This window comes from Semicossyphus pulcher, unplaced genomic scaffold, assembly GCF_022749685.1.
Source record: "Semicossyphus pulcher isolate SPU_LCO1_2020_fin unplaced genomic scaffold, fSemPul1.0.p SCAF_19, whole genome shotgun sequence".
Lineage (NCBI taxonomy): Eukaryota > Metazoa > Chordata > Actinopteri > Labriformes > Labridae > Semicossyphus > Semicossyphus pulcher.
Genome location: NW_027211692.1, coordinates 22239288 through 22261610, shown reverse-complemented (window position 1 = coordinate 22261610; position 22323 = coordinate 22239288).

Genomic DNA, 22323 nt, shown 5'->3' with positions numbered 1-22323 from the left:
CAGACTTCAGTTTTAGACCCCGATTTTTCACGACAGGGCCGTAGTGGTTCTCAAATTCAGATTTCTGGTCGATTTCAGACTTCAGTTTTTGACCCGATTTGTCACGACAGGGCTGGGGTGGTTCTCAAATTCAGATTTCAGGTGGAATTTATTTTGATTTCAGACTTCAGTTTTGGACCCCGATTTTTCACGACAGGGCCGGGGTGGTTGTCAAATTCAGATTACATATGGAATTTCATTCGGTTTCAGACTTCAGTTCTAGACCCCGATTTTTCACGACAGGGCCGGGGTGTTTCTCAAATTCAGATTTCAGGTCGATTACAGACTTCAGTTTTTGATCCCGATTTTTCACGACAGGGCCGGGGTGGTTCTCAAATTCAGATTTCTTGTGGAATTTTATTCGATTTCAGACTTCAGATTTTGACCCCGATTTTTCACGACAAGGCAGGGGTGGTTCTCAAATTCAGATTTCAGGTGGAATTTTATTCGATTTCAGACTTCAGTGTTTGACCCCGATTTTTCACGACAGGGCCGGGGTGTTTCTCAAATTCAGATTTCAGGACGATTACAGACTTCAGTTTTTTAGCCCGATTTTTCACGGCAGGGCCGGGGTGGTTCTCAAATTCAGATTTCAGGTGGCATTTCATCAAATTTCAGACTTCAGTTTTTGACTCCGATTTCTCACGACAGGGCCGGGGTGGTTCTCCAATTCAGATTTCAGGTGGAATTTTATTCGATTTCAGACTTTAGTTTTTGATCCCGATTTTTCACGACATGGCCAGGGTGGTTCTCAAATTCAGATTTCAGGTGGAATTTTATTCGATTTCAGACTTTAGTTTTTGATCCCGATTTTTCACGACAGGGCAGGGGTGGTTCTCAAATTCAGATTTCAGGTGGAATTTTATTCGATTTCAGACTTCAGTTTTTGACCCTGATTTTTCACGACGAGGCAGGGGTGGTTCTCAAATTCAGATTTCAGGTGGCATTTCATCAGATTTCAGACTTCAGTTTTTGACCCTGATTTTTCACGAATTGGTTTTTTGAGTTGGTTCTCAAAATCAGATTTCAGGCGGAATTTTATTCGATTTCAGACTTCAGTTCTTTAACCCGATTTTTCACGACAGGGCCGGTTCTCAAATTCAGATTTCAGGTGGAATTTCAGTTTTTGACCCCGATTTCTCACGACAGATCTGGGGTGGTTCTCAAATATAGATTTCAGGTGGAATTTTATCAGATTTCAGACTTCAGTTTCTGACCCTGATTTTTAACGACAGGGCAGGGGTGGTTCTCATTCAGATTTCAGGTCGATTTCAGACGTCAGTTTTTTACCCCGATTTTTCACCACAGGGCTGGGGGGTGGGTCTCAAATTCAGATTTCAGGTTGAATATTATTCGATTTCATACTTCAGTTTTTGACCCCGATTTTTCACGGGTCGACGTTAGTCACCTGTCATTCGATTTCAGGTGGAATTTTATTCGATTTCAAACATCAGTTTTTGACCCTGATTTTTCACGACATTTACGTGAGGTGCCACTTGTATGACCCTTGCTTTCAGTTCTTTCTTCTCCCCCAGCATTGCTCCAGCACTGCCTGTACACACAGCAATGCAATCGTCCCAAAGTTTATTAAGTTTTGTTCAAATTTCCTCACCTGTGCACTCCCCTCCAGCGGGGTGCAAAACAGTATTAAGGATTACGTCAAAACTCTATGTGACGAATACAAGCAGCTGGACAGAGTCTGAGACATCTATGGATTCATGCAATTGTGAAGCATATTTCCCATTCTTCTCTCAATCAACCAGCTGAGACTGAATGTCCTTGGCCATGTCGTTGATGCAGCCGGGCAATATTCCCTTTAGACGGCTGCACTGACTCTCACTTACGGGACAGTTTATCCCGATGCATAGCCCGACTTATTGCTATAAGTCACTTAGATTTTGACATTGGTGGGGACATAAAAACAGTCCATAGGGGGGACCCTGGAAGCTGAGGCTTGTTGTATTTATGATAGACTACTGACCAAAATTTCTTGTCATCTAGAGCCTTTATTTATCGATAACTATGTAAACCAACACCTATAGCTTTCTGTACTTTTATGATAGAAACAAGCAAATGTTAATAATTAAAGAAACGCTGTTCTGGGATTGACATTAAGGTTTTTAGTATATACTGAACACAACAATGGAGGCAATTTAACAGAGACTTATTAACTTCATTCCAGCCATAGTGCAATTGTAAACCCGTCTCATACATCAACATTATAGTACAGTACATATCACCTGCCTAATGTAGAGGGAGCAGCTACAGGCATAACTTGGTATTGCATGTAACCAATAACTAAGTTCCACTTCTACTCTTTCTGTTTCTGTCTACAGATGAATCAGTATTTATCTTTGTAAGCTATTGACTATTGTGACTTGATGAAGTCAGATTCCAAGTCCTGAAGACACCTTGGCATGTGCTTTGTGGCATGTGTGCGACCATCTACTTGGCTGGAATCTTTGGGGAAATCTTTTGAACCCTTGTTGAGCTGTTATTGTTCATTTGCATTCATTGGTGGTCACATAAGTAAATGTGACAGGTTTTCATACGTTTGTTCTTTTGTCTGCGGCAGTGGCATTGATTTCTGCTTCATGCAATGTCTATTTGTAATGTAGCATCCTGTCATAATGTAGTATCAGTGTTGAGGTACATTCTTTGATTTATTAGTATCTATTCTATTATCAAAGGGTAAGGATGAGTTTATGATTAATAGTTTTTAAAAGTGGAAGAATTCTGAATGAATTTATCTCTATTATTATTATTATTATTATGTTAAATGTAGTTATAATTTAACTACTGAATACCTCTAATAAGGTATACTGTATATAGCAACTAAGGTCAAGCAGAGATGGCCTTTTTCTCCTTTAACCTTAATAAGAGAAAGAAAAATAAGTAAAAATCAAAAACAAGATAACTCTGTGTACACCCAATATTATTTCTATCTTCAAAATTCTATATTGTCTGTCTCACTGTTACTCAGTGTTCTGATTAGACGCAAGCTTATTAGCCTCATCTTAATGGCAAATACTTAATACATTGCTCCGTGACCACTTTAACATTCATTTTAATATGGACAATAAGAACCAAGCCCCTTCATATCCCTTGAATATGAAAGGGCAAGCCGTGGTGCTGCTGGACTACCAGACTGTGCAGCTGTATGTCAGAATACGGTCTGTTGTGCAGTGATAGAAGTTTATAACAGTTATTGATGGAGTCTGTTATACCTGAGGGTTTTGCACTGCTGAGCCTTCCTAACCCGGAATAAGGTGTTTAGGCTCTCTGTGATGATGGAATAAAATGCTAAGCTCAAGTCAACAGCATCCCAACATACTGTAGGTATAAGGGTTTTCCAAGTGGGTGAGAGCTGTGTGAAAAAGATTAAGTCCTATGGGTAGTTACTTTATATTTTTAGTGTCACAGAATAACAGGATTGGTAAAGATCAGTAATTATTGCATAAAGCAATCAACAAATGATACACAGCAAACACAAAAAAGATTTATTATGCTGAGTTCTGATTAGATGTAAGCTTATTAACATTATCTTAATGGCAAATGATACATTGTACTTTTGATCAATGTAACATTCATCACAATTTGGACAATAAGCACTAGAAACCAGGGGGATATTCTACAAAGTTTATTGTCATATGTACGGTAAAAACACAGAGATTACACCATACAATGAAATTCTTACTTTGTCAGTCTCCCTTCACGCAACAGTAAAAACAAAGAATTTAAATAAAAATATTAGTTAAAAGTAAAGTGCACTATGCATCATGCAAATATTGCAAGTACAAGTAAACATGGATAGTATATTGCACAGTAAATTTGCATAGTAATGAAAATATTGCACAGTGGTGTAAATCCACAGTCCAACAAGTTACTGTTCAATTATGCTGTTAAACTGAGAGTGATTGAATGGGAGGGAGAGGGGGGCAGTGTTTGATGCTGCTATTCAGCTGTCTGATGGCCTGTACATAGAAGCTCTTTGGGAGGGGCACGATGATGGTGGACTTGAAGCAGGCAGGCACAGAGGCCTGAGCGAGGGACAGGTTGTAAATGTCTGCCAGCACATCAGCCAGTCCACATGAGCAGACCCTGAGTGCATGCCCCGGGATGTTGGCTGGACCAGCTGCCTTCCGTGGGTTTGTTCTCCTCTGGTAGTGTGACTTGGCTGGTTGTTGTCCCCGCACTCCTCTGCACTTACTTACTAGGGGGGCTTGCTTAAGGAGTTGTCTGTGGGCTGGATAGAGAAACACTGAGATGTGGTCTGACTGTCCGAAATGTGGCCAAGATGCAGCCCTGTAGGTGCCTCTCACGTTGCTGTTGACTTGGTCTAGGATGTTATTCTCCCTCGTTGGAAAGCTCACGTGCTGATGGTACTTGGGGAGGACCGTCTTAAGGTTGCAATATCCCTGGCTACGATGAACACAGCATTCGGGTGTGGATGTTGCAGTCTCAACTGCAGGCTGGCAGGCAAAAACACTAGGGCAAAACGAGACAAAGTATTAGACTTTAAAGAAACTCTCAAAAACGAACAAGGAAAAACCTGAATTCACAATCGAAGCGGCTGACACTAACTACCACTGTTGGTGAGCAGAGGATCTGGCAAAGAGTGGAAGAAAGGCCACAGTTTTGAAACACTGCAGGCTTGATTGTGCATGGGAAGCAGGCGTGCAGCAAGGAGGAGGAGGTGGAGAGGCTTGACCAAGTAACAAGGAGGCAGGACTGGAGTGATGAGCCACACCTGCCATACAGAATAACACAGACAGACAGGGAGGAACAGACATACACAAGGGGGATGGGGAAACACAGGAAAACACAGGGAAAGCTGAGGTTGCGGCCAAGTCCATAACTACACAATGCATATTCAAATGCTGTAAATTCAGTAGCTTGCATATTTATTATTAATATATTGGCGTTATACCTGTCACGGGGGCAGGGCGTGCTGAGGGGCGTGGCCTTTACCTGTGACAGGGCATGTGATGGCCTGTATCTTTCACATGGGCGTGGCTTGTTTTGGGCGTGGCTTTTTGGGGGGGGCAGGGCAGGTATAAACAGGTATAAACCTGTAACGGGGGCGTGGCTTGTTTTGGGGCGGAGCTTATGCCTGTGACGGGGGCGTAGCCTGTACCGGTCACATGGGCGGGTCTTGTTTTGGGGCGGAGCTTATGCCTGTGATGGGGGCGTGGCCTGTAATGGGGTGTGTGGCCTGTACCTGTCACATGGCCGTGGCTTGTTGGGGGGGCGGAGCATTTGCATGTGATGGCCTGTATGTTTCGCATGGGCAGGGCTAATGCCTGTGACGGGGGCGTGGCTTGTTCTGGGCATGGCTTGTTTTGGGGCGGGGCTTATGCCTGTGACGGAGGCGTGGCCTGTGTCTGTCACATGGGTGTGGCTTGTTTTGGGGGCGGGGCTTATGCCTGTGACGGGGGCGTGGCCTGTACCTGTCACATGGGCGTGGTCTATTCCTGTAATGGGGCGGGGCTTATGCCTGTGACGGGGGCGTGGCCTGTACCTGTCACATGGGCGTGGCCTATTCCTGTTATGGGGCGGGGCTTATGCCTGTGATGGGGGCGTGGTCTGTGATGGGGTGCGTGGACTGTGTCTGTCACATGGGTGTGGCTTGTTTTGGGGGCGGGGCTTATGCCATTGATGGGGCGGTGCTTCTTTTGGGGCGTGGCCTATTCCTGTGACAGCCTGTTCGTGTGACATGGGCGGGGCTTATGCCTGTGACGGGGGGGGGGGCTGTGACTGGGGCGTGGCCTGTGTCTGTCACATGGGTGTGGCTTGTTTTGGGGGCGGGGCTTATGCCATCGACGGCCTGTTCGTGTGACATGGGCGGGGCTTATGCTTGTGACGGGGGCGTGGTCTGTAATGGGTTGCGTGGCCTGTACCCGTCACATGGGCGTGGCTTGTTTTGGGGGCGGGGCTTATTTATGTTTGTGACGGGGCCGTGGCCTGTACCTGTCACATGGCCGGGGCTTGTTTTGGGGCGGAACTTATGCCTGTGACGGGGGCGTGGCCTATTCCTGTCACATGGACGTGGCCTTTCCATGTCACATGGGCGTGGCCTATTCCTGTAACGGGGGCGTGGCCTATGCATGTAACGGGGGTGTGGCTTGTTTTGGGGCAGGGCTTATGCCTGTGACGGGGGCGTGGCCTGTACCTGTGAAACGGGCGGGGCTTGTTTTGGGGGCGTGGCCTGTTCGTGTCACATGGGCGGGGCTTGAATTGGGGGGCGTGGCTTATGTCAGTCACATGGTCAGGCATTACACCTGTGATGGAGCGGGACTTGGCTGTGGATTAATTAACATTCTTCCACTACAATTTTACTTAATTAAATATGTAGTAGCTATGTTCATCATGTATTATTTCCGGATGGGATGTCCACATCAGGGCTTGAACTCTGCTCCACCAACTCCTAGGCTGTTAGCTAACCCCTACACTATGTAATAGCTGTGATCTCGGGAGTCTTTTCTTCTTACACTCCCTTTTACAAATATACTTTCGTTTGCAGCTGGCTTGTTTGACAGCTGAAACGATGCTGTCGCTAATCTGTCGTAATTACCTCAGGAACACTTTTTTTGCGCTTGTGCGCTGGAAATGTCCCTATCAGTATTAAGTTACTGATTAATTGTCCCCATCCATAATTTTGATTTAAAAAATAATATAATTGGATCGATCGGATGCCTCTTCAACTTGCGTTATAGGACCCGTGCTTATGACACAGCAGCCAATTTGTTTTTCACTGTTAACAGGGACTCCAGACTGTAATGGTGCTCATTATCTTCAGTGATGAACCTTAGAGTTATACAGAGCTACATCAGGCTTCTTGATTAATTGACTTTCTTTTTTTAATGTCACGTCTGCACTTCTGTCCATATGCATGCTTGGATATACTGTATCTTGCTGCAGCTCGGCTGCTGGATTTGAATACCGCGCACGTTGCATTTCGGTTTGGTACGGTAGAGAATCAAATTTATTGACTTTGCATTTCATTTTGGAGAAGAACTCTGCTTGCATATGTTCATATTTGCTGCAGTGTAGCAGGAAGTGTGTCTTTTTCTCCAACTGTCTGGGTGGACAGAGCTGACATAGTCTCCATGTTCTCCTCTTGGCACTGTAGAGCTTTGTGATGGTACGAGTTGGGGTCACTTGTTTTGAGGTGTTTATAAAATTTAATAGCTCTTTTTTTTAAAAATTCTAATTAAAAGTGGAAATTATTCTATGTCACTGGAGCCCAATAAAAACTGATACTGGTTTCCTGACCCCTGGGTCGTTTCAGGAATATCATTATTCTTGCTTTGTCTAAATTGACTGTCAGGGCCTAGGTCTGACAGAAGGTTGATGATCCAGTTGCTGTTGAAATGCCCCCTTTGATGGAGCCAGCAATATCAGATCATCTGCAAACAGTAGGCATTTGATTTGTGTGTCAAACAGGGTGAGACCCGGGATATCAGACTGTTACAGTGAATTAACCAGTTCATCAGTATAAATGTTAAAAGAGGGTAGGACTGAGACTGCTGCCCTGTGGAGGGCCACTTTGGGAAAAGAACTCTGTTTACATATTGGCAATTTTTACAGCACGTTTCATGCTGTAACATGCTTTTAAGGATGTGATGTACTTTCCCTCCTACACCCTTCTCAATGAATTTTAAGATCAGACCATAATGCCAAATCAATTCAAATGTTTTTTTGAAGTGTACAAAAAATGTTGTTCTTGTTTTGGTGGGCGTGTTTTTTAATGAGTATGTTGAGGGTATAGATGTGGTCTGTAGTTAGTTGTGTTGGTGTAAATCCAATCTGACTCTTGCTCAGGACATTGTGCTCACTGAGGAAGTCTTGCAGTCGGCTGTTTAGGATGCTGCAGAATAACTTTCCCAGGTTGTGGCTTACACATATGCCTCTGTAATTGTTTGGGTAACATTTATTTCCATTTTAAAGATTGGTCTGATAATTCGCTCCAGAGGTCAGGGAAATGTCCAATACTCAGAATGAGGTTGAACAATTTTAATATAGCAGTGTTAAAATGTATGGTCGCTAAATTTCAGCCTTTCATTTCATAAGCTACAATCAGGACCGCTGGCCTGCAGGGCCTGGATTATAACCAGTAGCTCAGACTGAGTTATGTGATAGTTTAAAGGGTTCTGATTGTCTTTTAACGACTGCAGTTGTAGTTTATTAAAGAGATTATTTTGGACTGAATTTATTATATTGGTATGATTTACATTTTCTAAGTGTTTTTTCCAGATTTCCCTATTTTGAATAGCAAATTCTTCTTTGTGTGATTTGGTGAAAGAGTGCCATTTCTTCCAGAAGTCATTAGAGTGAATGGACTCTTCCATTAGATCTAGTTGGTGCCTCTCATGCTGTTCTTTTTTTTATTTATTTTTTTACTTCTGGGTGTTCTTCTGTATGTTTTTAGGGTTTCCCAGTACTGGAGGCAGAGCTCAGAGTTGTCGGGTTGTCTGTGTTTTTGATTTGATAAACTTCTGAGTGAGGTAACTCAGATGTCTGTGTGTCTGTGTCGAACCACTCCTCATTGGTTAATATTTTTGATGTGTGGTGCTGAGGCTTTTTCAGACTGGATAAGTCTGCCACCATTGTCAAATATGTTGTAAATGACTTGTACAGCCTGTTTCAGACCGTCTTTACTGAAGGACAATGAGGTGGAAAGAGAATGCTAGAGATGAGATTGAATGATTGGATTTTTGATAGCTCTCAGATATTCGTCCTTGCTTTCGTTTGTCCATCTGTAAGGTTGTTTTTTTGTACTTCAGATTTGTGGGTTCTGCTGCGTGAGGGTCGTTTGGGAGACCGGGGAAATTGTAACAGGGGGCAATTGTAACACACTGAATTCCTCCAATAAGAAACAAGCTAGAGTGATGAAATTACTCTGCACATACTCAGTAGGATTCTCTCTCTGCCTACTAAAAAGGAGCAGGATCACTTCATCACAGCAGAAGTTTTTAACAAAAAGGTATCAAAGTTACTTTTTGGTTGCACAGTATTTTTTCTTCTGCTGTCTAAAGTTTAGATGAGTGTGAATTAAAAATTAGATCCATTTCATCTATAGGCTATTGGTTAAAAATCAACATGAACAACCTGTGCCAACATGAGTGTTGCTAGCTAGTGTACCAGATTTTATCATGGCTGCCGGGTTGGGGGCAATTGTAACACTGTGATCGGGGGCAATTGTAACAGTGTTACAAGCCACATTGGCCCCATATAAGCACCTTTTTAAATACATTTCTGTTAGAAAATGGACATATTTTACTGAATTTAAATATAAAATTAAAACTTTAAAGAGTATATTAAAATACATGTGTTTGTTGTATCATTATCATAAATTTGTATGAAATAAAAACCGAATATGTTGCTTGTAACTCTTTTTTTAACATGTATTGAATATTACCTCCACATTTCATTGTGTTAATCTGTTTATGTCTTTCTTATACCATTTCATTGAAGCTAGGTTAGAGACTGATCAGCTGATTTGAGTAAAATGTACTTTTGACTCAATTCAAATAATAAAAATCTAGTTACCACTAGAATAGTTGCCTAGCTGTCTGCAAAAATAGACAAACTTTTGCTCTGAATTTTTACAATACCTGAAATCTAAAAGAAATTCAACCATATACAAAAAAGAATCTTAAGTAACATTATTAGATACTACAGCAGACATTTGATTACTATAAGGTGTGCTTTTATTTGAGAAATGGTGCCTTAATATTGGTGGGGGCAATTATGTAATTCTTGTTTTTGTAAAATAATAATAATAATAATAATTTGAGATCCACAGAATGTATTGAAAAAGGCATACATGTCAAAACAAGGGCGTAGCTTAGATTTTGACATTGGTGGGGACATAAAAATAGTCCACAGGGGGGACCCTGGAAGCTGAGGCTTTTTGTATTTATGATAGACTTCTGACCAAAATGTCATGTCATCTAGAGCCTTTATTTATAGATAACTATGTAAACCAACACCTTTACAGTTTAGCTTTCTGTACTTTTATGATAGAAACAAGCAAATGTTAATAATTAAAGAAACGCTGTTCTGGGATTGACATTAAGGTTTTTCGTATACTGAATACAACAGTTGAGGCAATTTAACAGAGACATATTAACTTAAATTAACACGTCTCATACATCAACATTATAGTACAGTACATATCACCTGCCTAATGTAGAGGGAGCAGCTACAGGCATAACCTGGTATTGCACGTAACCAATAACCAAGTTCCGTAATCACAGAACACTTCTACTCTTTCTGTTTCTGTCTACAGATGTATCAGTATTTATCTTTGTAAGCTATTGACTATTGTGACTTGATGAAGTCAGATTCCAAGTCCGGAAGACACCTTGGCATGTGCTTTGTGGCATGTGTGCGACCATCTGCTTGGCTGGAATCTTTGGGGAAACCTGTTGAACCCTTGTTGAGCTGTTTGTGTTCATTTGCATTTATTGTTGGTCATATAAGTAAATGTGACAGGTTTTCATACGTTTGTTCTTTTGTCTGTGGCAGTGGCATTGATTTCTGCTTCATACAATGTCTATTTGTAATGTCGCATCCTGTCATAATGTAGTATCAGTGTTGAGGTACATTCTTTAATTTCTTAGTATCTATTCTATTATCAAAGGGTCTGGATGAGTTAATGGTTAATAGTTTTTAAAAGTGGAAGATTTGTCTGTGGCAGTGGCATTGATTTCTGCTTCATACAATGTCTATTTGTAATGTTGCATCCTGTCATAATGTAGTATCAGTGTTGAGGTACATTCTTTAATTTCTTAGTATCTATTCTATTATCAAAGGGTCTGGATGAGTTAATGATTAATAGTTTATAAAAGTGGAAGAATTCTCAATGAATTTATCTCTATTATTATCATTATTATTATTATTATGATATTAAATGTAGTCATAATTCAACTACTGAATACCTCTAACAAGGTATACTGTATATAGCAACTAAGGTCAAGCAGAGATTGCCTTTTTCGCCTTTAACCTTAATAAGAGAAAGAAAAATAAGTAAAAATGAAAAACAAAATAACTCTGTGTACACCCAATATTATTTCTATCTTTAAAATACAATATTGTCTGTCTCACTGTTACTCAGTGTTCTGATTAGACGCAAGCTTATTAGGCTCATCTTAATGGCAAATACGTAATACGTTGCTCCGTGACCACTTTAACATTCATTTTAATATGGACAATAAGAACCAAGCCCCTTCATATCCCTTGAATATGAAAGGGCAAGCTGTTGTGCTGCTGGACTATCAGGCTGTGCAGTTGTATGTCAGAATGCGGTCTGTTGTGCAGTGATAGAAGTTTATAATAGTTATTGATGGAGTGTGTAGTACTTGAGGGTTTTGCACTTCTGAGCCTTCCAAACCTGGAATAAGGTGTTTAGGCTCTCTGTGATGATTGGAATGAAATGCAAAGCTCAAGTCAACAGCATCCCAACATACTGTAGGTATAAGGGTTTTCCAAGTGGGTGAGAGCTGTGTGAAAAAGATTAAGTCCTATGGGTAGTTACTTTATATTTTTAGTGTCACAGAATAACAGGATTGGTAAAGATCAGTAATTATTGCATAAAGCAATCAACAAATGATACACAGCAAACACAAAAAAAGATTTATTATGCTAAATTCTGATTAGATGTTAGCCTATTAACATTATCTTAATGGCAAATGATACATTGTACTTTTGACCGATGTTACATTTATCACGATTTGGACAATAAGCACTAGAAACCAGGGGAATATTCTACAAAGTTTATTGTCATATGTACGGTAAAAACACAGAGGTTACTACACCATACAATGAAATTCCTACTTTGTCAGTCTCCCTTCACGCAACAGTAAAAACAAAGAATTTAAATAAAAATATAAGTTAAGAATATAAGTTAAAAGTAAAGTGCACTATGCATCATGCAAATATTGCAAGTACAAGTAAACATGTATAGTACTATCGCACAGTAAATTTGCACAGTAATGAAATTATTGCACAGTGGTGTAAATCCACAGTCCAACAAGTTACAGTTCAATTATGCTGTTAAAGTGAGAGTGATTGAATGGGAGGGAGAGGGGGGCAGTGTTTGATGCTGCTATTCAGCTGTCTGATGAACTGTACATAGAAGCTCTTTGGGAGGGGCACGATGATGGTGGACTTGAAGCAGGCAGGACAGGTTGTAAATGTCTGCCAGCACATCAGCCAGTCCACATGAGCAGACCCTGAGTGCATGCCCGGGGATGTTGTCTAGACCAGCTGCCTTCCGTGGGTTTGTTCTCCTCTGGTAGTGTGACTTGGCTGATTGTTGTCCCCGCACTCCTCTGCTTGTAGTCTGTGATGTGTTGCAGACCTTGCTGGGGATCTGCAAAGGTGAATATCCCTCCAGCTTCAGTTTGTATTGTCCCTTGGCTTTGCTGGTGGATCTACACAGGTCATATCTGGCTTTTTTGTAATCCTCAGCATCACCTGATAAAAATGCAGTGGAGCGAGCGCGTAGCATAGACCTTACTTCACAGTTAATCAAGGGTTTCTGATTCTTATCATGTATGTCTTGCAGCGTTTTGTGGGAACAATGCTGTTAACACGTGCTGATATAGCTAGTTACAGTTGAAGCATATTCCTCTTAGTCCACATTAGAGTCCTCTCTCAAAGCAGCAGTTTTAAACACATCCCAGTCTGTACTCCCAAAGCAGCCCTGAAGCACTAGATCAGTCTCTTCTTTCCACACTTTAATGGTCTTGAGAGGCTAATGTTGGACACACAATTACCAGTTATGTAACTTAATGGTCTATCTGACCGCATAAAAATGGAGAAACGTCTATTTAATTTTCAAAACCAACACTTTATTTTCATAATTCCCACAAGCCTTGTAAAAACATGTCATCTCTGGCAAGGACTGTGTTTCAGTGACAATGCTGAAGTTGTAAAAATATATATGGTCTTCTCCCTGTTAAAAGCATTACAGCTCCTCAATGTGCAAGCTAAAAAGGGCTGTCAGTTTCCCCCAAAACACCTTTGCAAATTTCGAATGACAATCAATACAATCATCCTTAATGGTATGACTTTAATACCATTTTCAAAAAAGTAATCATGATAACTGTACAGTCTCACACACACTGAATAATGACAACGTGGTTCCAAATACAGCCACTGCAACTGCAAACATAACAGAAAGACAGTCTCGTATTAAAATCAGCTTGTTTTGCTGCTAACCCGACGGTCTTATGCTTTACGACTGGACTCACTTCCTGCTTAGTGGGAGTACAGCACCAGATGATAATATACTAAAGCTGCTACTGACACCTACTGGGGAAAGTCGTGATTGCATGCAGCAAGCACAATGCTGTAATGAGTCCGATTTATCAGTAGAAGAAAACCATTTTTCTTCTCTTCCTACGCATTTTCAGTGTGTTGCTACACGGGTCCGCAGCCACAATAGTGAAGTTTAGTCTCTTTGGTAAAGATGCAGCAATATGCCAAATGAAACCACCTCGACTGCCATAATAATGAAGTTTAAATGTTATTTGGATGTGCTTAGCAGTGTATTCGTGACATATAGCGTGTACTATTCTGTACTTGTGACAAAACGCTTAAATCAGCTAGAGAAGCTCAAAAACGTTCTTTGCTATTTAAATAAGTGCTTTTGAGACATATAATACAGTTTTCTCCTCTTCATCACCTCTTTAAGTAATTCTGAAGTAGCAATACATTTTTATAGCATAGGGGAGTACAACGCACTCTAAGTGGTAAAAATGCACTTGTCTCAGCGAGAGGAGTTGAAAAACAACATATGCCCCTCTTTGGTAAAGATGCAGCAATGTGCCAAATGTAACCACTCCGACTGCCATAATAATGACGTTTAAATGTTATTTGGATGTGCTCAATGGTGTATTCGTGACATATAGCGTGTACTATTCTGTACTTGTCAAAAAACGCTTAAATCAGCGAGAGAAGATCAAAATGTGCTTTCTCAGGTGAATACCATATTTCTCCCCACAAGATCTTTATTTATTTATTTATCTACTTTACTGTACAATGGTATAATTATATATTAATAATATATTAAAACTATCTTAATAGAAAGAAAACCTTGAAGATTGATAATTACTTTTTTCATCAATCTTATGCATCGCCAGATAAATCATGACCCTATTCTACTGTTTATTCCATCGAGCTTCATACTTCGTAAGCAGACATTTTAGGGTTGTCGATGATCGTTCAAAACTGCACCGAACAATTCTTCTGGCTAATACTGGGGCCTTTAAAGCCTGCCTCAGTCCCTTCCATCTTTCATTATTTAAAATGGCATTGTTACATCTGCCTACTTCAGATGAGCGTCAAGCTGGGCAAGAATTTCAACATGGAGAAGTTGTACTAACTTTAGGAATGTAGTAGCCCTTCAAGGTCTGCCTACGTCTACTTGTGCTGTTTTGTCTGAAAAGAAGCTGAGCCTTCGTCTTATAGCCCAATAGCACTGTGGTTAAAATTTTCTCTCTCAGAACCTCCACTGGCTCCCTATTCCACAACGCAACCAGTTCAAAGTCCTTCTCACCCACAAAGCCCTCCATAACCAGGCCCCTCCATACCTCACAGACCATCTCCATCGCCACACTCCCTCCCGCAGCCTCCGCTCCTCTGAAGCAAACCTCCTCTCTCCGCCACTCAGAACTAAGCACCGAACCTGGGGTGACAGAGCATTCTCCATAGCTGCCCCCTATCCTAGAACTCTCTACCCCAACACATTTGAGACTGTACCGACCTGACTTCCTCCAAATTTCTGATCAAGACCCACCTTTTTAGAACAGCTTTTGACCTATGATGCAGATTTCTTTTCATTGTTTTAATAGTTCCTCTTATTGTGTTTCTTCTGTTCTTATTTTGTTTCTTCAGTTGTTTTTAATAATGTAAAGTGACTTTAAGTACCATGAAAAGCGCTAAATAAATAAAATGTATTATTATCATTATTATTATTATTATTATTATTATGAAAATGTAACCAAGTGCAGTTGCTTTCTGGATTAAACTTTTATACAATGACCTGGATGACTGACAACCTTTAAAAATACTGTAAAGTGCAAGCAGGAATAATTATGTTGTTATGTTTTAGTTGAAGTTTTAGTAGTCATATGCCTGACTTGGATTTATATGCATGTGTTCATCAAATTGCTTTATTTCTAATGTTAGCTGATGAGTGATGTTGATGTATCTTTTACAGGTATATGTATGTAAGGTATTTTTAAACTATCCATATACTTTGTGTATTCTACAGCTAACAGATTTGATTGCTTTGTCATAGTAATTTTGTTGATAAAGACACAGATTATGCCTCTGAGTAAGGTGAAATTTTTCTTAAAGCTTAGGTTTGCCAGAGTTCACTGTTTTGCACTTCAGAGCACTTGACTCCCATGCCTATATGTCCATTTAAGTATTATTATTGCTTATTGCTTTCATGTACACTTGTACTATTTAATGCTTTGAATCTGCATGTTTGTGTGATAAAATGTTTTGACATGGTTGAATAAAATAATAGTTTAATATTTAATTAATGAGTACAAATTATTATTTTTTTTATATATCTTTACTATTTTTTGCTTTAGATAACACAAAGGATGTTTGCTGAAGTTGCTTGATGTGGCACAGCACCACAGAGGAAATTTGTCTCCAGCCGTTCTAGCTGATACCGTAGGCTATGTCCTGTCTACGTGCAGGAGATAAGCTGTCCTTCACAAATAATCCCTCACAGATATATATATTAGGCCTAGTGAGGTCATGTTTAAAACCACATCCTGAGTCTCCAAAATGCTTTTCTCTCAGGTAGCACCCCAGCCTGGGATAGCCTCCAATCCCAGTTTTAATGGGATTGAAGACAAGTCTCCTTCTGCTGACAACTCTGGGCAAAGCTGACTGTAAAGAAGACGTCGCTGGATCCGGATAAATCATAAAACTTCAGCGCGGTCAGAAAAACATGTCTGGAGTAGGGCCCAAATTAACACCGAAGAAAGAATACACTTCAGTGACCATGCAAGCATTGAAGGTGAGGAAAAGCATTTAAAAACATTTTTTTACTTTGTTGATCACGTCGTTCTTGCTGGGGGTTTGCTGACTATGTTGCTTGTGATCGTTTTCGTGTCAAGTGACAGCTGAGCTGTATGGAAGGGAATGGCAGTTAAAGAAAAACTTGTTACTATCTGAATGTTCATGACAGAAAGTTGTGTTAGCAGTTGAGTTAAGCGTTTTATGACACAAGTACAGGATAGTACACGCTATATGTCACGAATACACTATTAACCACATTTAAATAACATTTAAACGCACTTACCAGTGCTATGTGCTTACCATGCTATGACATATTTTTGCTACTACAGAATTACTAAAAGAGATTATTAAGAAGAGAAAACTGTCTTATATGTCATAAAGGCACGTATTGAAACAGCAAAGCCCGTTTTGATCTTCTCTCACTGATTTAAGCTTCTTATGACGAGTACAGGATAGTACACGCTTAGATGTCACGAAGCACATCCAAATAACATTTAAACTTCATTATTATGGCAGTCGGCGTGGTTTCATTTGGCACATTGCCGCATCTTTACCAAATTTGTTGTTTTTCAACTCTTCTCGCTGGAGAGAAGTGCATTTTTACCACTTATTATAGGTTAAGGTGCTATGTCCTCCCCCATGCTATAAAAATGTATTGCTACTTCAGAATCACTAAAAGAGATGATTAAGAGGAGAAAACTGTATTATATGACTTAAAGGCACTTGTTGAAACAGCAAAGAACGTTTTGATCTCCTCTCGGTGATTTAAGCGTATTTTGACAATTATATATGAGCCGCAACCTTGGATAGTTATTCTACAGCATCCTAAACAGCCTATAGCAAGACTTCCTCAGTGAGCACGATGTCCTTAGAAAGAGTCAGATTGTATTTACTCCAACACATCGAACTACAGACCAAACACCTGCGAGGCCGTCTTAGTATGGTAATTATGATCTCACCGAGTTACGCGTCTTTTGACTAATAAGCTGTCATCTCTACCATATAGGCAGAGGTGAAGGTAACGAATTACAAGTACTCACATTACTGTAATTGAGTTGCTTTTTTCGTGTAGGCCTACTTGTACTTTTTAGAGTTAGTCATTTTACTTTTACTTAAGTAGCCTATGTTTTAAATGAGGTAAAGTAATTTGCTACAGTATACATCCATCCGTTACTGAGTAAAATATTTATCTACGGTTATTGCGAGATAGAAAGAAAAACTGACTTGGACCAGGCATCAATCAAATGCATCACATCACATCAAAAACGGGCTAATCAGATTGTCATGCATCGCGTCAAAAAAGCGGTGCTGGTTGAAGCGAAGAAGGAGAGCTGGTCTGCAACTACTAGCCTGACGCATAACGCCACTGAATAATGAATGGGACAGAAGATAGTTCGGATGCTCTTGCTTATGCTCTTAGAAATGCAAAACATGTGAATATATTAAAACGCTTGTTTTTTCTGAATGATGCTTTTTTCTAGAAACAGCATGTTCCTTTCACTGAGTTAATGTTATTTTAAATGGTATCATTTTCATGTCATAACTTTTTTCCCCGTCGCCGTTCAAAAAAATACAATAAAAACCAACTATTTTACTTACGTCGTGGTTTTCTTTGTGAGTTTCTTTGATAATTTTTTGTGATACAGAGAATGTTTATTTTTTTCTCAGTGGTTCCCAAAGTGGGAGGCGGGGCCCTCAGGTTGATTTTTTTCCGCCGAAAGGAGCAAGAGTTGCAAGGCCAAAGAGCCCTTACGAAACAAACATCAATCCCAGCCAAAGCTCAAAAGGCATCATAATAAGGTGGCGTATTTAATTGCACAGGCAAAAAAAGCTACACAATCGAGGAAACATTCATCAAACCTGCTGCTATAGCAATAAGTCGGGCTATGCGTCTGGATAAACTGTCCCGTGAGTGAGAGTCAGTGCAGCCGTCTAAAGGGAATATTGCCCGGCGGCATCAACGACATGGCCAAGGACATTAAGTCTCAGCTGGTTGATTGAGTGAAGAAAGGGAAATATGCTTTACAATTGGATGGAGCTGCTTGTCTTCGTCAGATAGAGTTTTGACGGAATTCTTAATGCTGTTTTGCACACCGCTGGAGGGGACGTGCACAGGTGAGGAAATTTTCACAAAACTTAATAAACTTTGGGATGATTGCATTGGTGTGTGTACAGGCAGTGCTGGAGCAATGCTGGGGGAGAAGAAAGAACTGAAAGCAAGAGTCTTACAAGTGGCACCTCACGTAAATTTCAGACACTGCGAGTTCTGGATTTCCGTCGAAAGGGAATACACGCACCTATCCAAGGTCGCCATGGATGTCCCGATGACCTTTGGCTCTACTTACTTATGTGAAAAGACTTTTTTGAGCACTGACTTACATAAAAAAATAAAACCGTTCGGAACTAAACATGGATGATGATCTCGTCTCGTCTCGTCTCCAAAATTAAAGCCAGAATGGACTTGCTCAGCTCCACGTTGCCCACCCATCTCATTAGGTGAGTATAATGTTGAAGTAATGTGTAAATCTAAAATCTAAAATGTATGTTTGCACATAAAAGCAACAATGTAGGTGTCTACTCTACTGCTCTTCACGCACACAGTTCTAGAGGGAGGGGGCAGCTATGGAGAATGCTCTGTCACCCCAGGTTCTATGCTTAGTTCTGAGTGGCCGAGAGAGGAGGTTTGCATCAGAGGAGCGGAGGCTGCAGGAGGGAGTGTGGCCATGGAGATGGTCTGTGAGGTATGGAGGGGCCTGGTTATGGAGGGCTTTGTAGGTGAGAAGGACTTTGAACTGGTTGCGTTGTGGAATAGGGAGCCAGTGGAGGTTCTGGAGAACGGGGGCGATGTGTTCATGGGCAGCAGAGTTCTGGATGTGTTGGAGTTTATTGAGGACTTTGGAGGATGAACCACACAGGATTCTGTTTCAGTAGTCGATTCTGGATGTGATGAAAGCATGGATCAGAGTTTCGGCAGCAGAGAAAGAGACTGATGTACGGAGACGAGCAATGTTTTTGAGGTGGAAAATGGCAGTCCTGGTGATTTGATTGGCGTGTTGTTCAAAGCTGAAGTTACTGTCGAAAATGACTCCAAGGTTGCGGATGTGTGATGATAGGGATAGGGATCATGCATGGTTTTAGTGAGGGACTTGGGGTCGATGACTATTATGTCAGATTTTTCACAGTTGAGTTGGAGGAAGTTTGCTTCATCCAGGCTTTTATTTGGGTGAGGCAGTTGGAGTGGAGCGAGTTGCTGTGGTGATGGATTTGGTGGAGATGTAAATCTGGACATCGTCGGCATAGCAGCGGAAATGGAGACCATGTTGATGGTATGAAGGGGAGGATGTAGAGGATGAACAAGAGCACCAAACTCTGGGGGACAGCTTGTGACAGAGGAGCGATGGAGGAGGTGCAATGCATTTTCAAGTCCAGTTTCCTTTTGGAAAAAACTTTGTTTGTTTAACTCCCTATCGGTTTCGCCTTCAAAGTTTATAGGGGTATTTCAATAAATTAACCACATCATTTCAGGCGGCCTCATACATGGAATTTATTTTCTGTATGTGCGAATTACCACAAGTCATCGTGATGCTTGTGACCTCTATATTATCAACCCTATTATCAGCCCGGATGAAAAAAGTGGAAAATGTAAATATAAATTGCAAGTCGCCTTCAGTGCTGAAACAGTGAAATAAACATCACGGCTTAACTTTGAAGCCAGCCTCTGTTCTCCTGGTTCCAGCATCCTCTGTCGTTATATGACCTGGTGCTGCTACTGAGGTGCACTCTACCCAAACAGAGAGAAAGGGGGGCTTAAAACAAAAAAACAAAAAATGTAATATAATTCAATTATGTTTTTCTTTGGTTAGCATTTTAGCATATTTTAGCACTACATTCACAAGTCAGATAAAATATATTTTAAATCCTCTGTGCACTTGTCCTGTGTATAGTCTTGAATGCCAATAGTTAATTTTCAATCTGAAATACCAACCTTTCCCAGAAATTTAACTGGTCGGTTGTTATTAGACATTGAGTCAACTGTATTATTATTAATATCTGATTGCCATTTCAATAATGATCAAATTATTGTAATTATAATTTCTGAATCTGCCATGCACACCAGCTAACTTTGGGCCATTTTTTCATTGCCCCAGAGTTGTTGTAAACAGATAAAATAGATGCATTTAACCAAACATGCTGGAAATACAGGAACAGAACAGTATTCAGTGGAGATTGATGGTGGAGTTTGGTGACAGGGTTTGATGACCTTTATGTTACAGTAGCCAGATTATTTACAGTTAGGCTAACCTGGACTCTGACACCGGGGATGATTAAGACAGTAGGGGAAGATTGATTGACTGACATTAAACTTTAGTCAGTTTGATCACGCTGAAGGAATGACTGGCTGAACTGGGATGAACATGTGACTGCTGCCATATTGTAACGACAAATGCTCTCCAGCTCGCAAGGCTCACAAGAAAGCCACATGACGAGCTGAGTGAGCTGGAACCCAAGTTGTGGAGGGGGAGCCTGAGAGAACATAGGCCAAATGAGTTGTAGATACCAAAACCTCTGTCGGTGGGAGACCTTTGGACACAGGCCCACTCTCAACAGTCAACTTAGGATTGACATATGGGCAAGGAGAGAGAGAAAAGTTTGACCACAGTGCTATTGAGCTTCTGTTAAGACAAACCAGCACAAGTTAGACGTAGGCAGACCTTGAAGGGCTACTACTTTCCTAAAGTTAGTACAACTTCTCCATGTTGAAATTCTTGCCTGGCTTGACGCTCATCAGTCAGAACGGTAACAATGCCGTTCCAATAATGAAAGATTGAAGGCACTGAGGCAGGCTTTAAAGGCCCCAGTATTAGCCAGAAGAGACAGTGAATAGTTCGGTGCAGTTTTGAACGGTCATCGACAACCCTAAAATGTCTGCTTACGAAGTATGAAGCTCGATGGAATAAACAGTAGAATAAGGGCATGATTTATCTGGCGATGCATAAGATTGATGAAAAAAGTAATAATCAATCTTCAAGGTTTTCTTTCTATTAAGTTAGTCTTGATATATTATTAATATATAATTATACAATTGTACTGTAAAGTTAATAAATAAAGATCTTGTGGGGAGAAATATCGTATTCACCTGAGAAAGCACATTTTGATCTTCTCTCGCTGATTTAAGCGTTTTTTGACAAGTACAGAATAGTACACGCTTTATGTCACGAATACACCATTGAGCACATCCAAATAACATTTAAACGTCATTATTATGGCAGTCGGAGTGGTTTTGGCACATTGCTGCATCTTTACCAAAGAGGGGCATATGTTGTTTTTCGACTCCTCTCGCTGAGACAAGTGCATTTTTACCACTTATTATAGGTTAGAGTGCGATGTACTCCCATGTGCTTCAAAAATGTATTGCTATTTCAGAATTACTAAAATAGGTGATTAAGAGGAGAAAACCGTATTATATGTCTTAAAAGCACTTGTTGAAACAGCAAAGAACGTTTTTGAGCTTCTCTCGCTGATTTAAGCGTTTTGTCACAAGTACAGAATAGTACACGCTATAAGCCATGAATACACTGCTAAGCACATCCAAATAACATTTAAACTTCATTATTATGGCAGACGAGGTGGTTTCATTTGGCATATTGCTGCATTTTTACCAATGAGGAGCATATGTTGTTTTTCAACTCCTCTCGCTGAGACAAGTGCATTTTTACCACTTATTATAGGTTAGAGTGCTATGTACTCCCATGTGCTTCAAAAATGTATTGCTATTTCAGAATTACTAATAGAGATGATTAAGAGGAGAAAACTGTGTTATATGTCTGAAAGGCACTTGTTGAAACAGCAAATAACGTTTTTGATGTCCTCTCGCTGATTTAAGCGTCTTTTGACAAGTATAGAATTGTACACCTTATATAACACGAATACACTATTAAACACTCCCAAATAACATTTAAACTTCATTATTATGATAATCGGTGTGGTTTCATTTGGCACATTAAGGCATCTTTACCAAAGAGGGGCATATGTTGTTTTTCGACTCCTCTCGCTGGAGAGAAGTGCATTTTTACCACTTATTATAGGTTAAGGTGCGATGTCCTCCCCCATGCTATAAAAATGTATTGCTATTTCAGAATTACTAATAGAGATGATTAAGAGGAGAAAACTGTATTATATGTCTTAAAAGCACTTATTGAAATAGCAAAGAACGTTTTTGAGCTTCTTTCG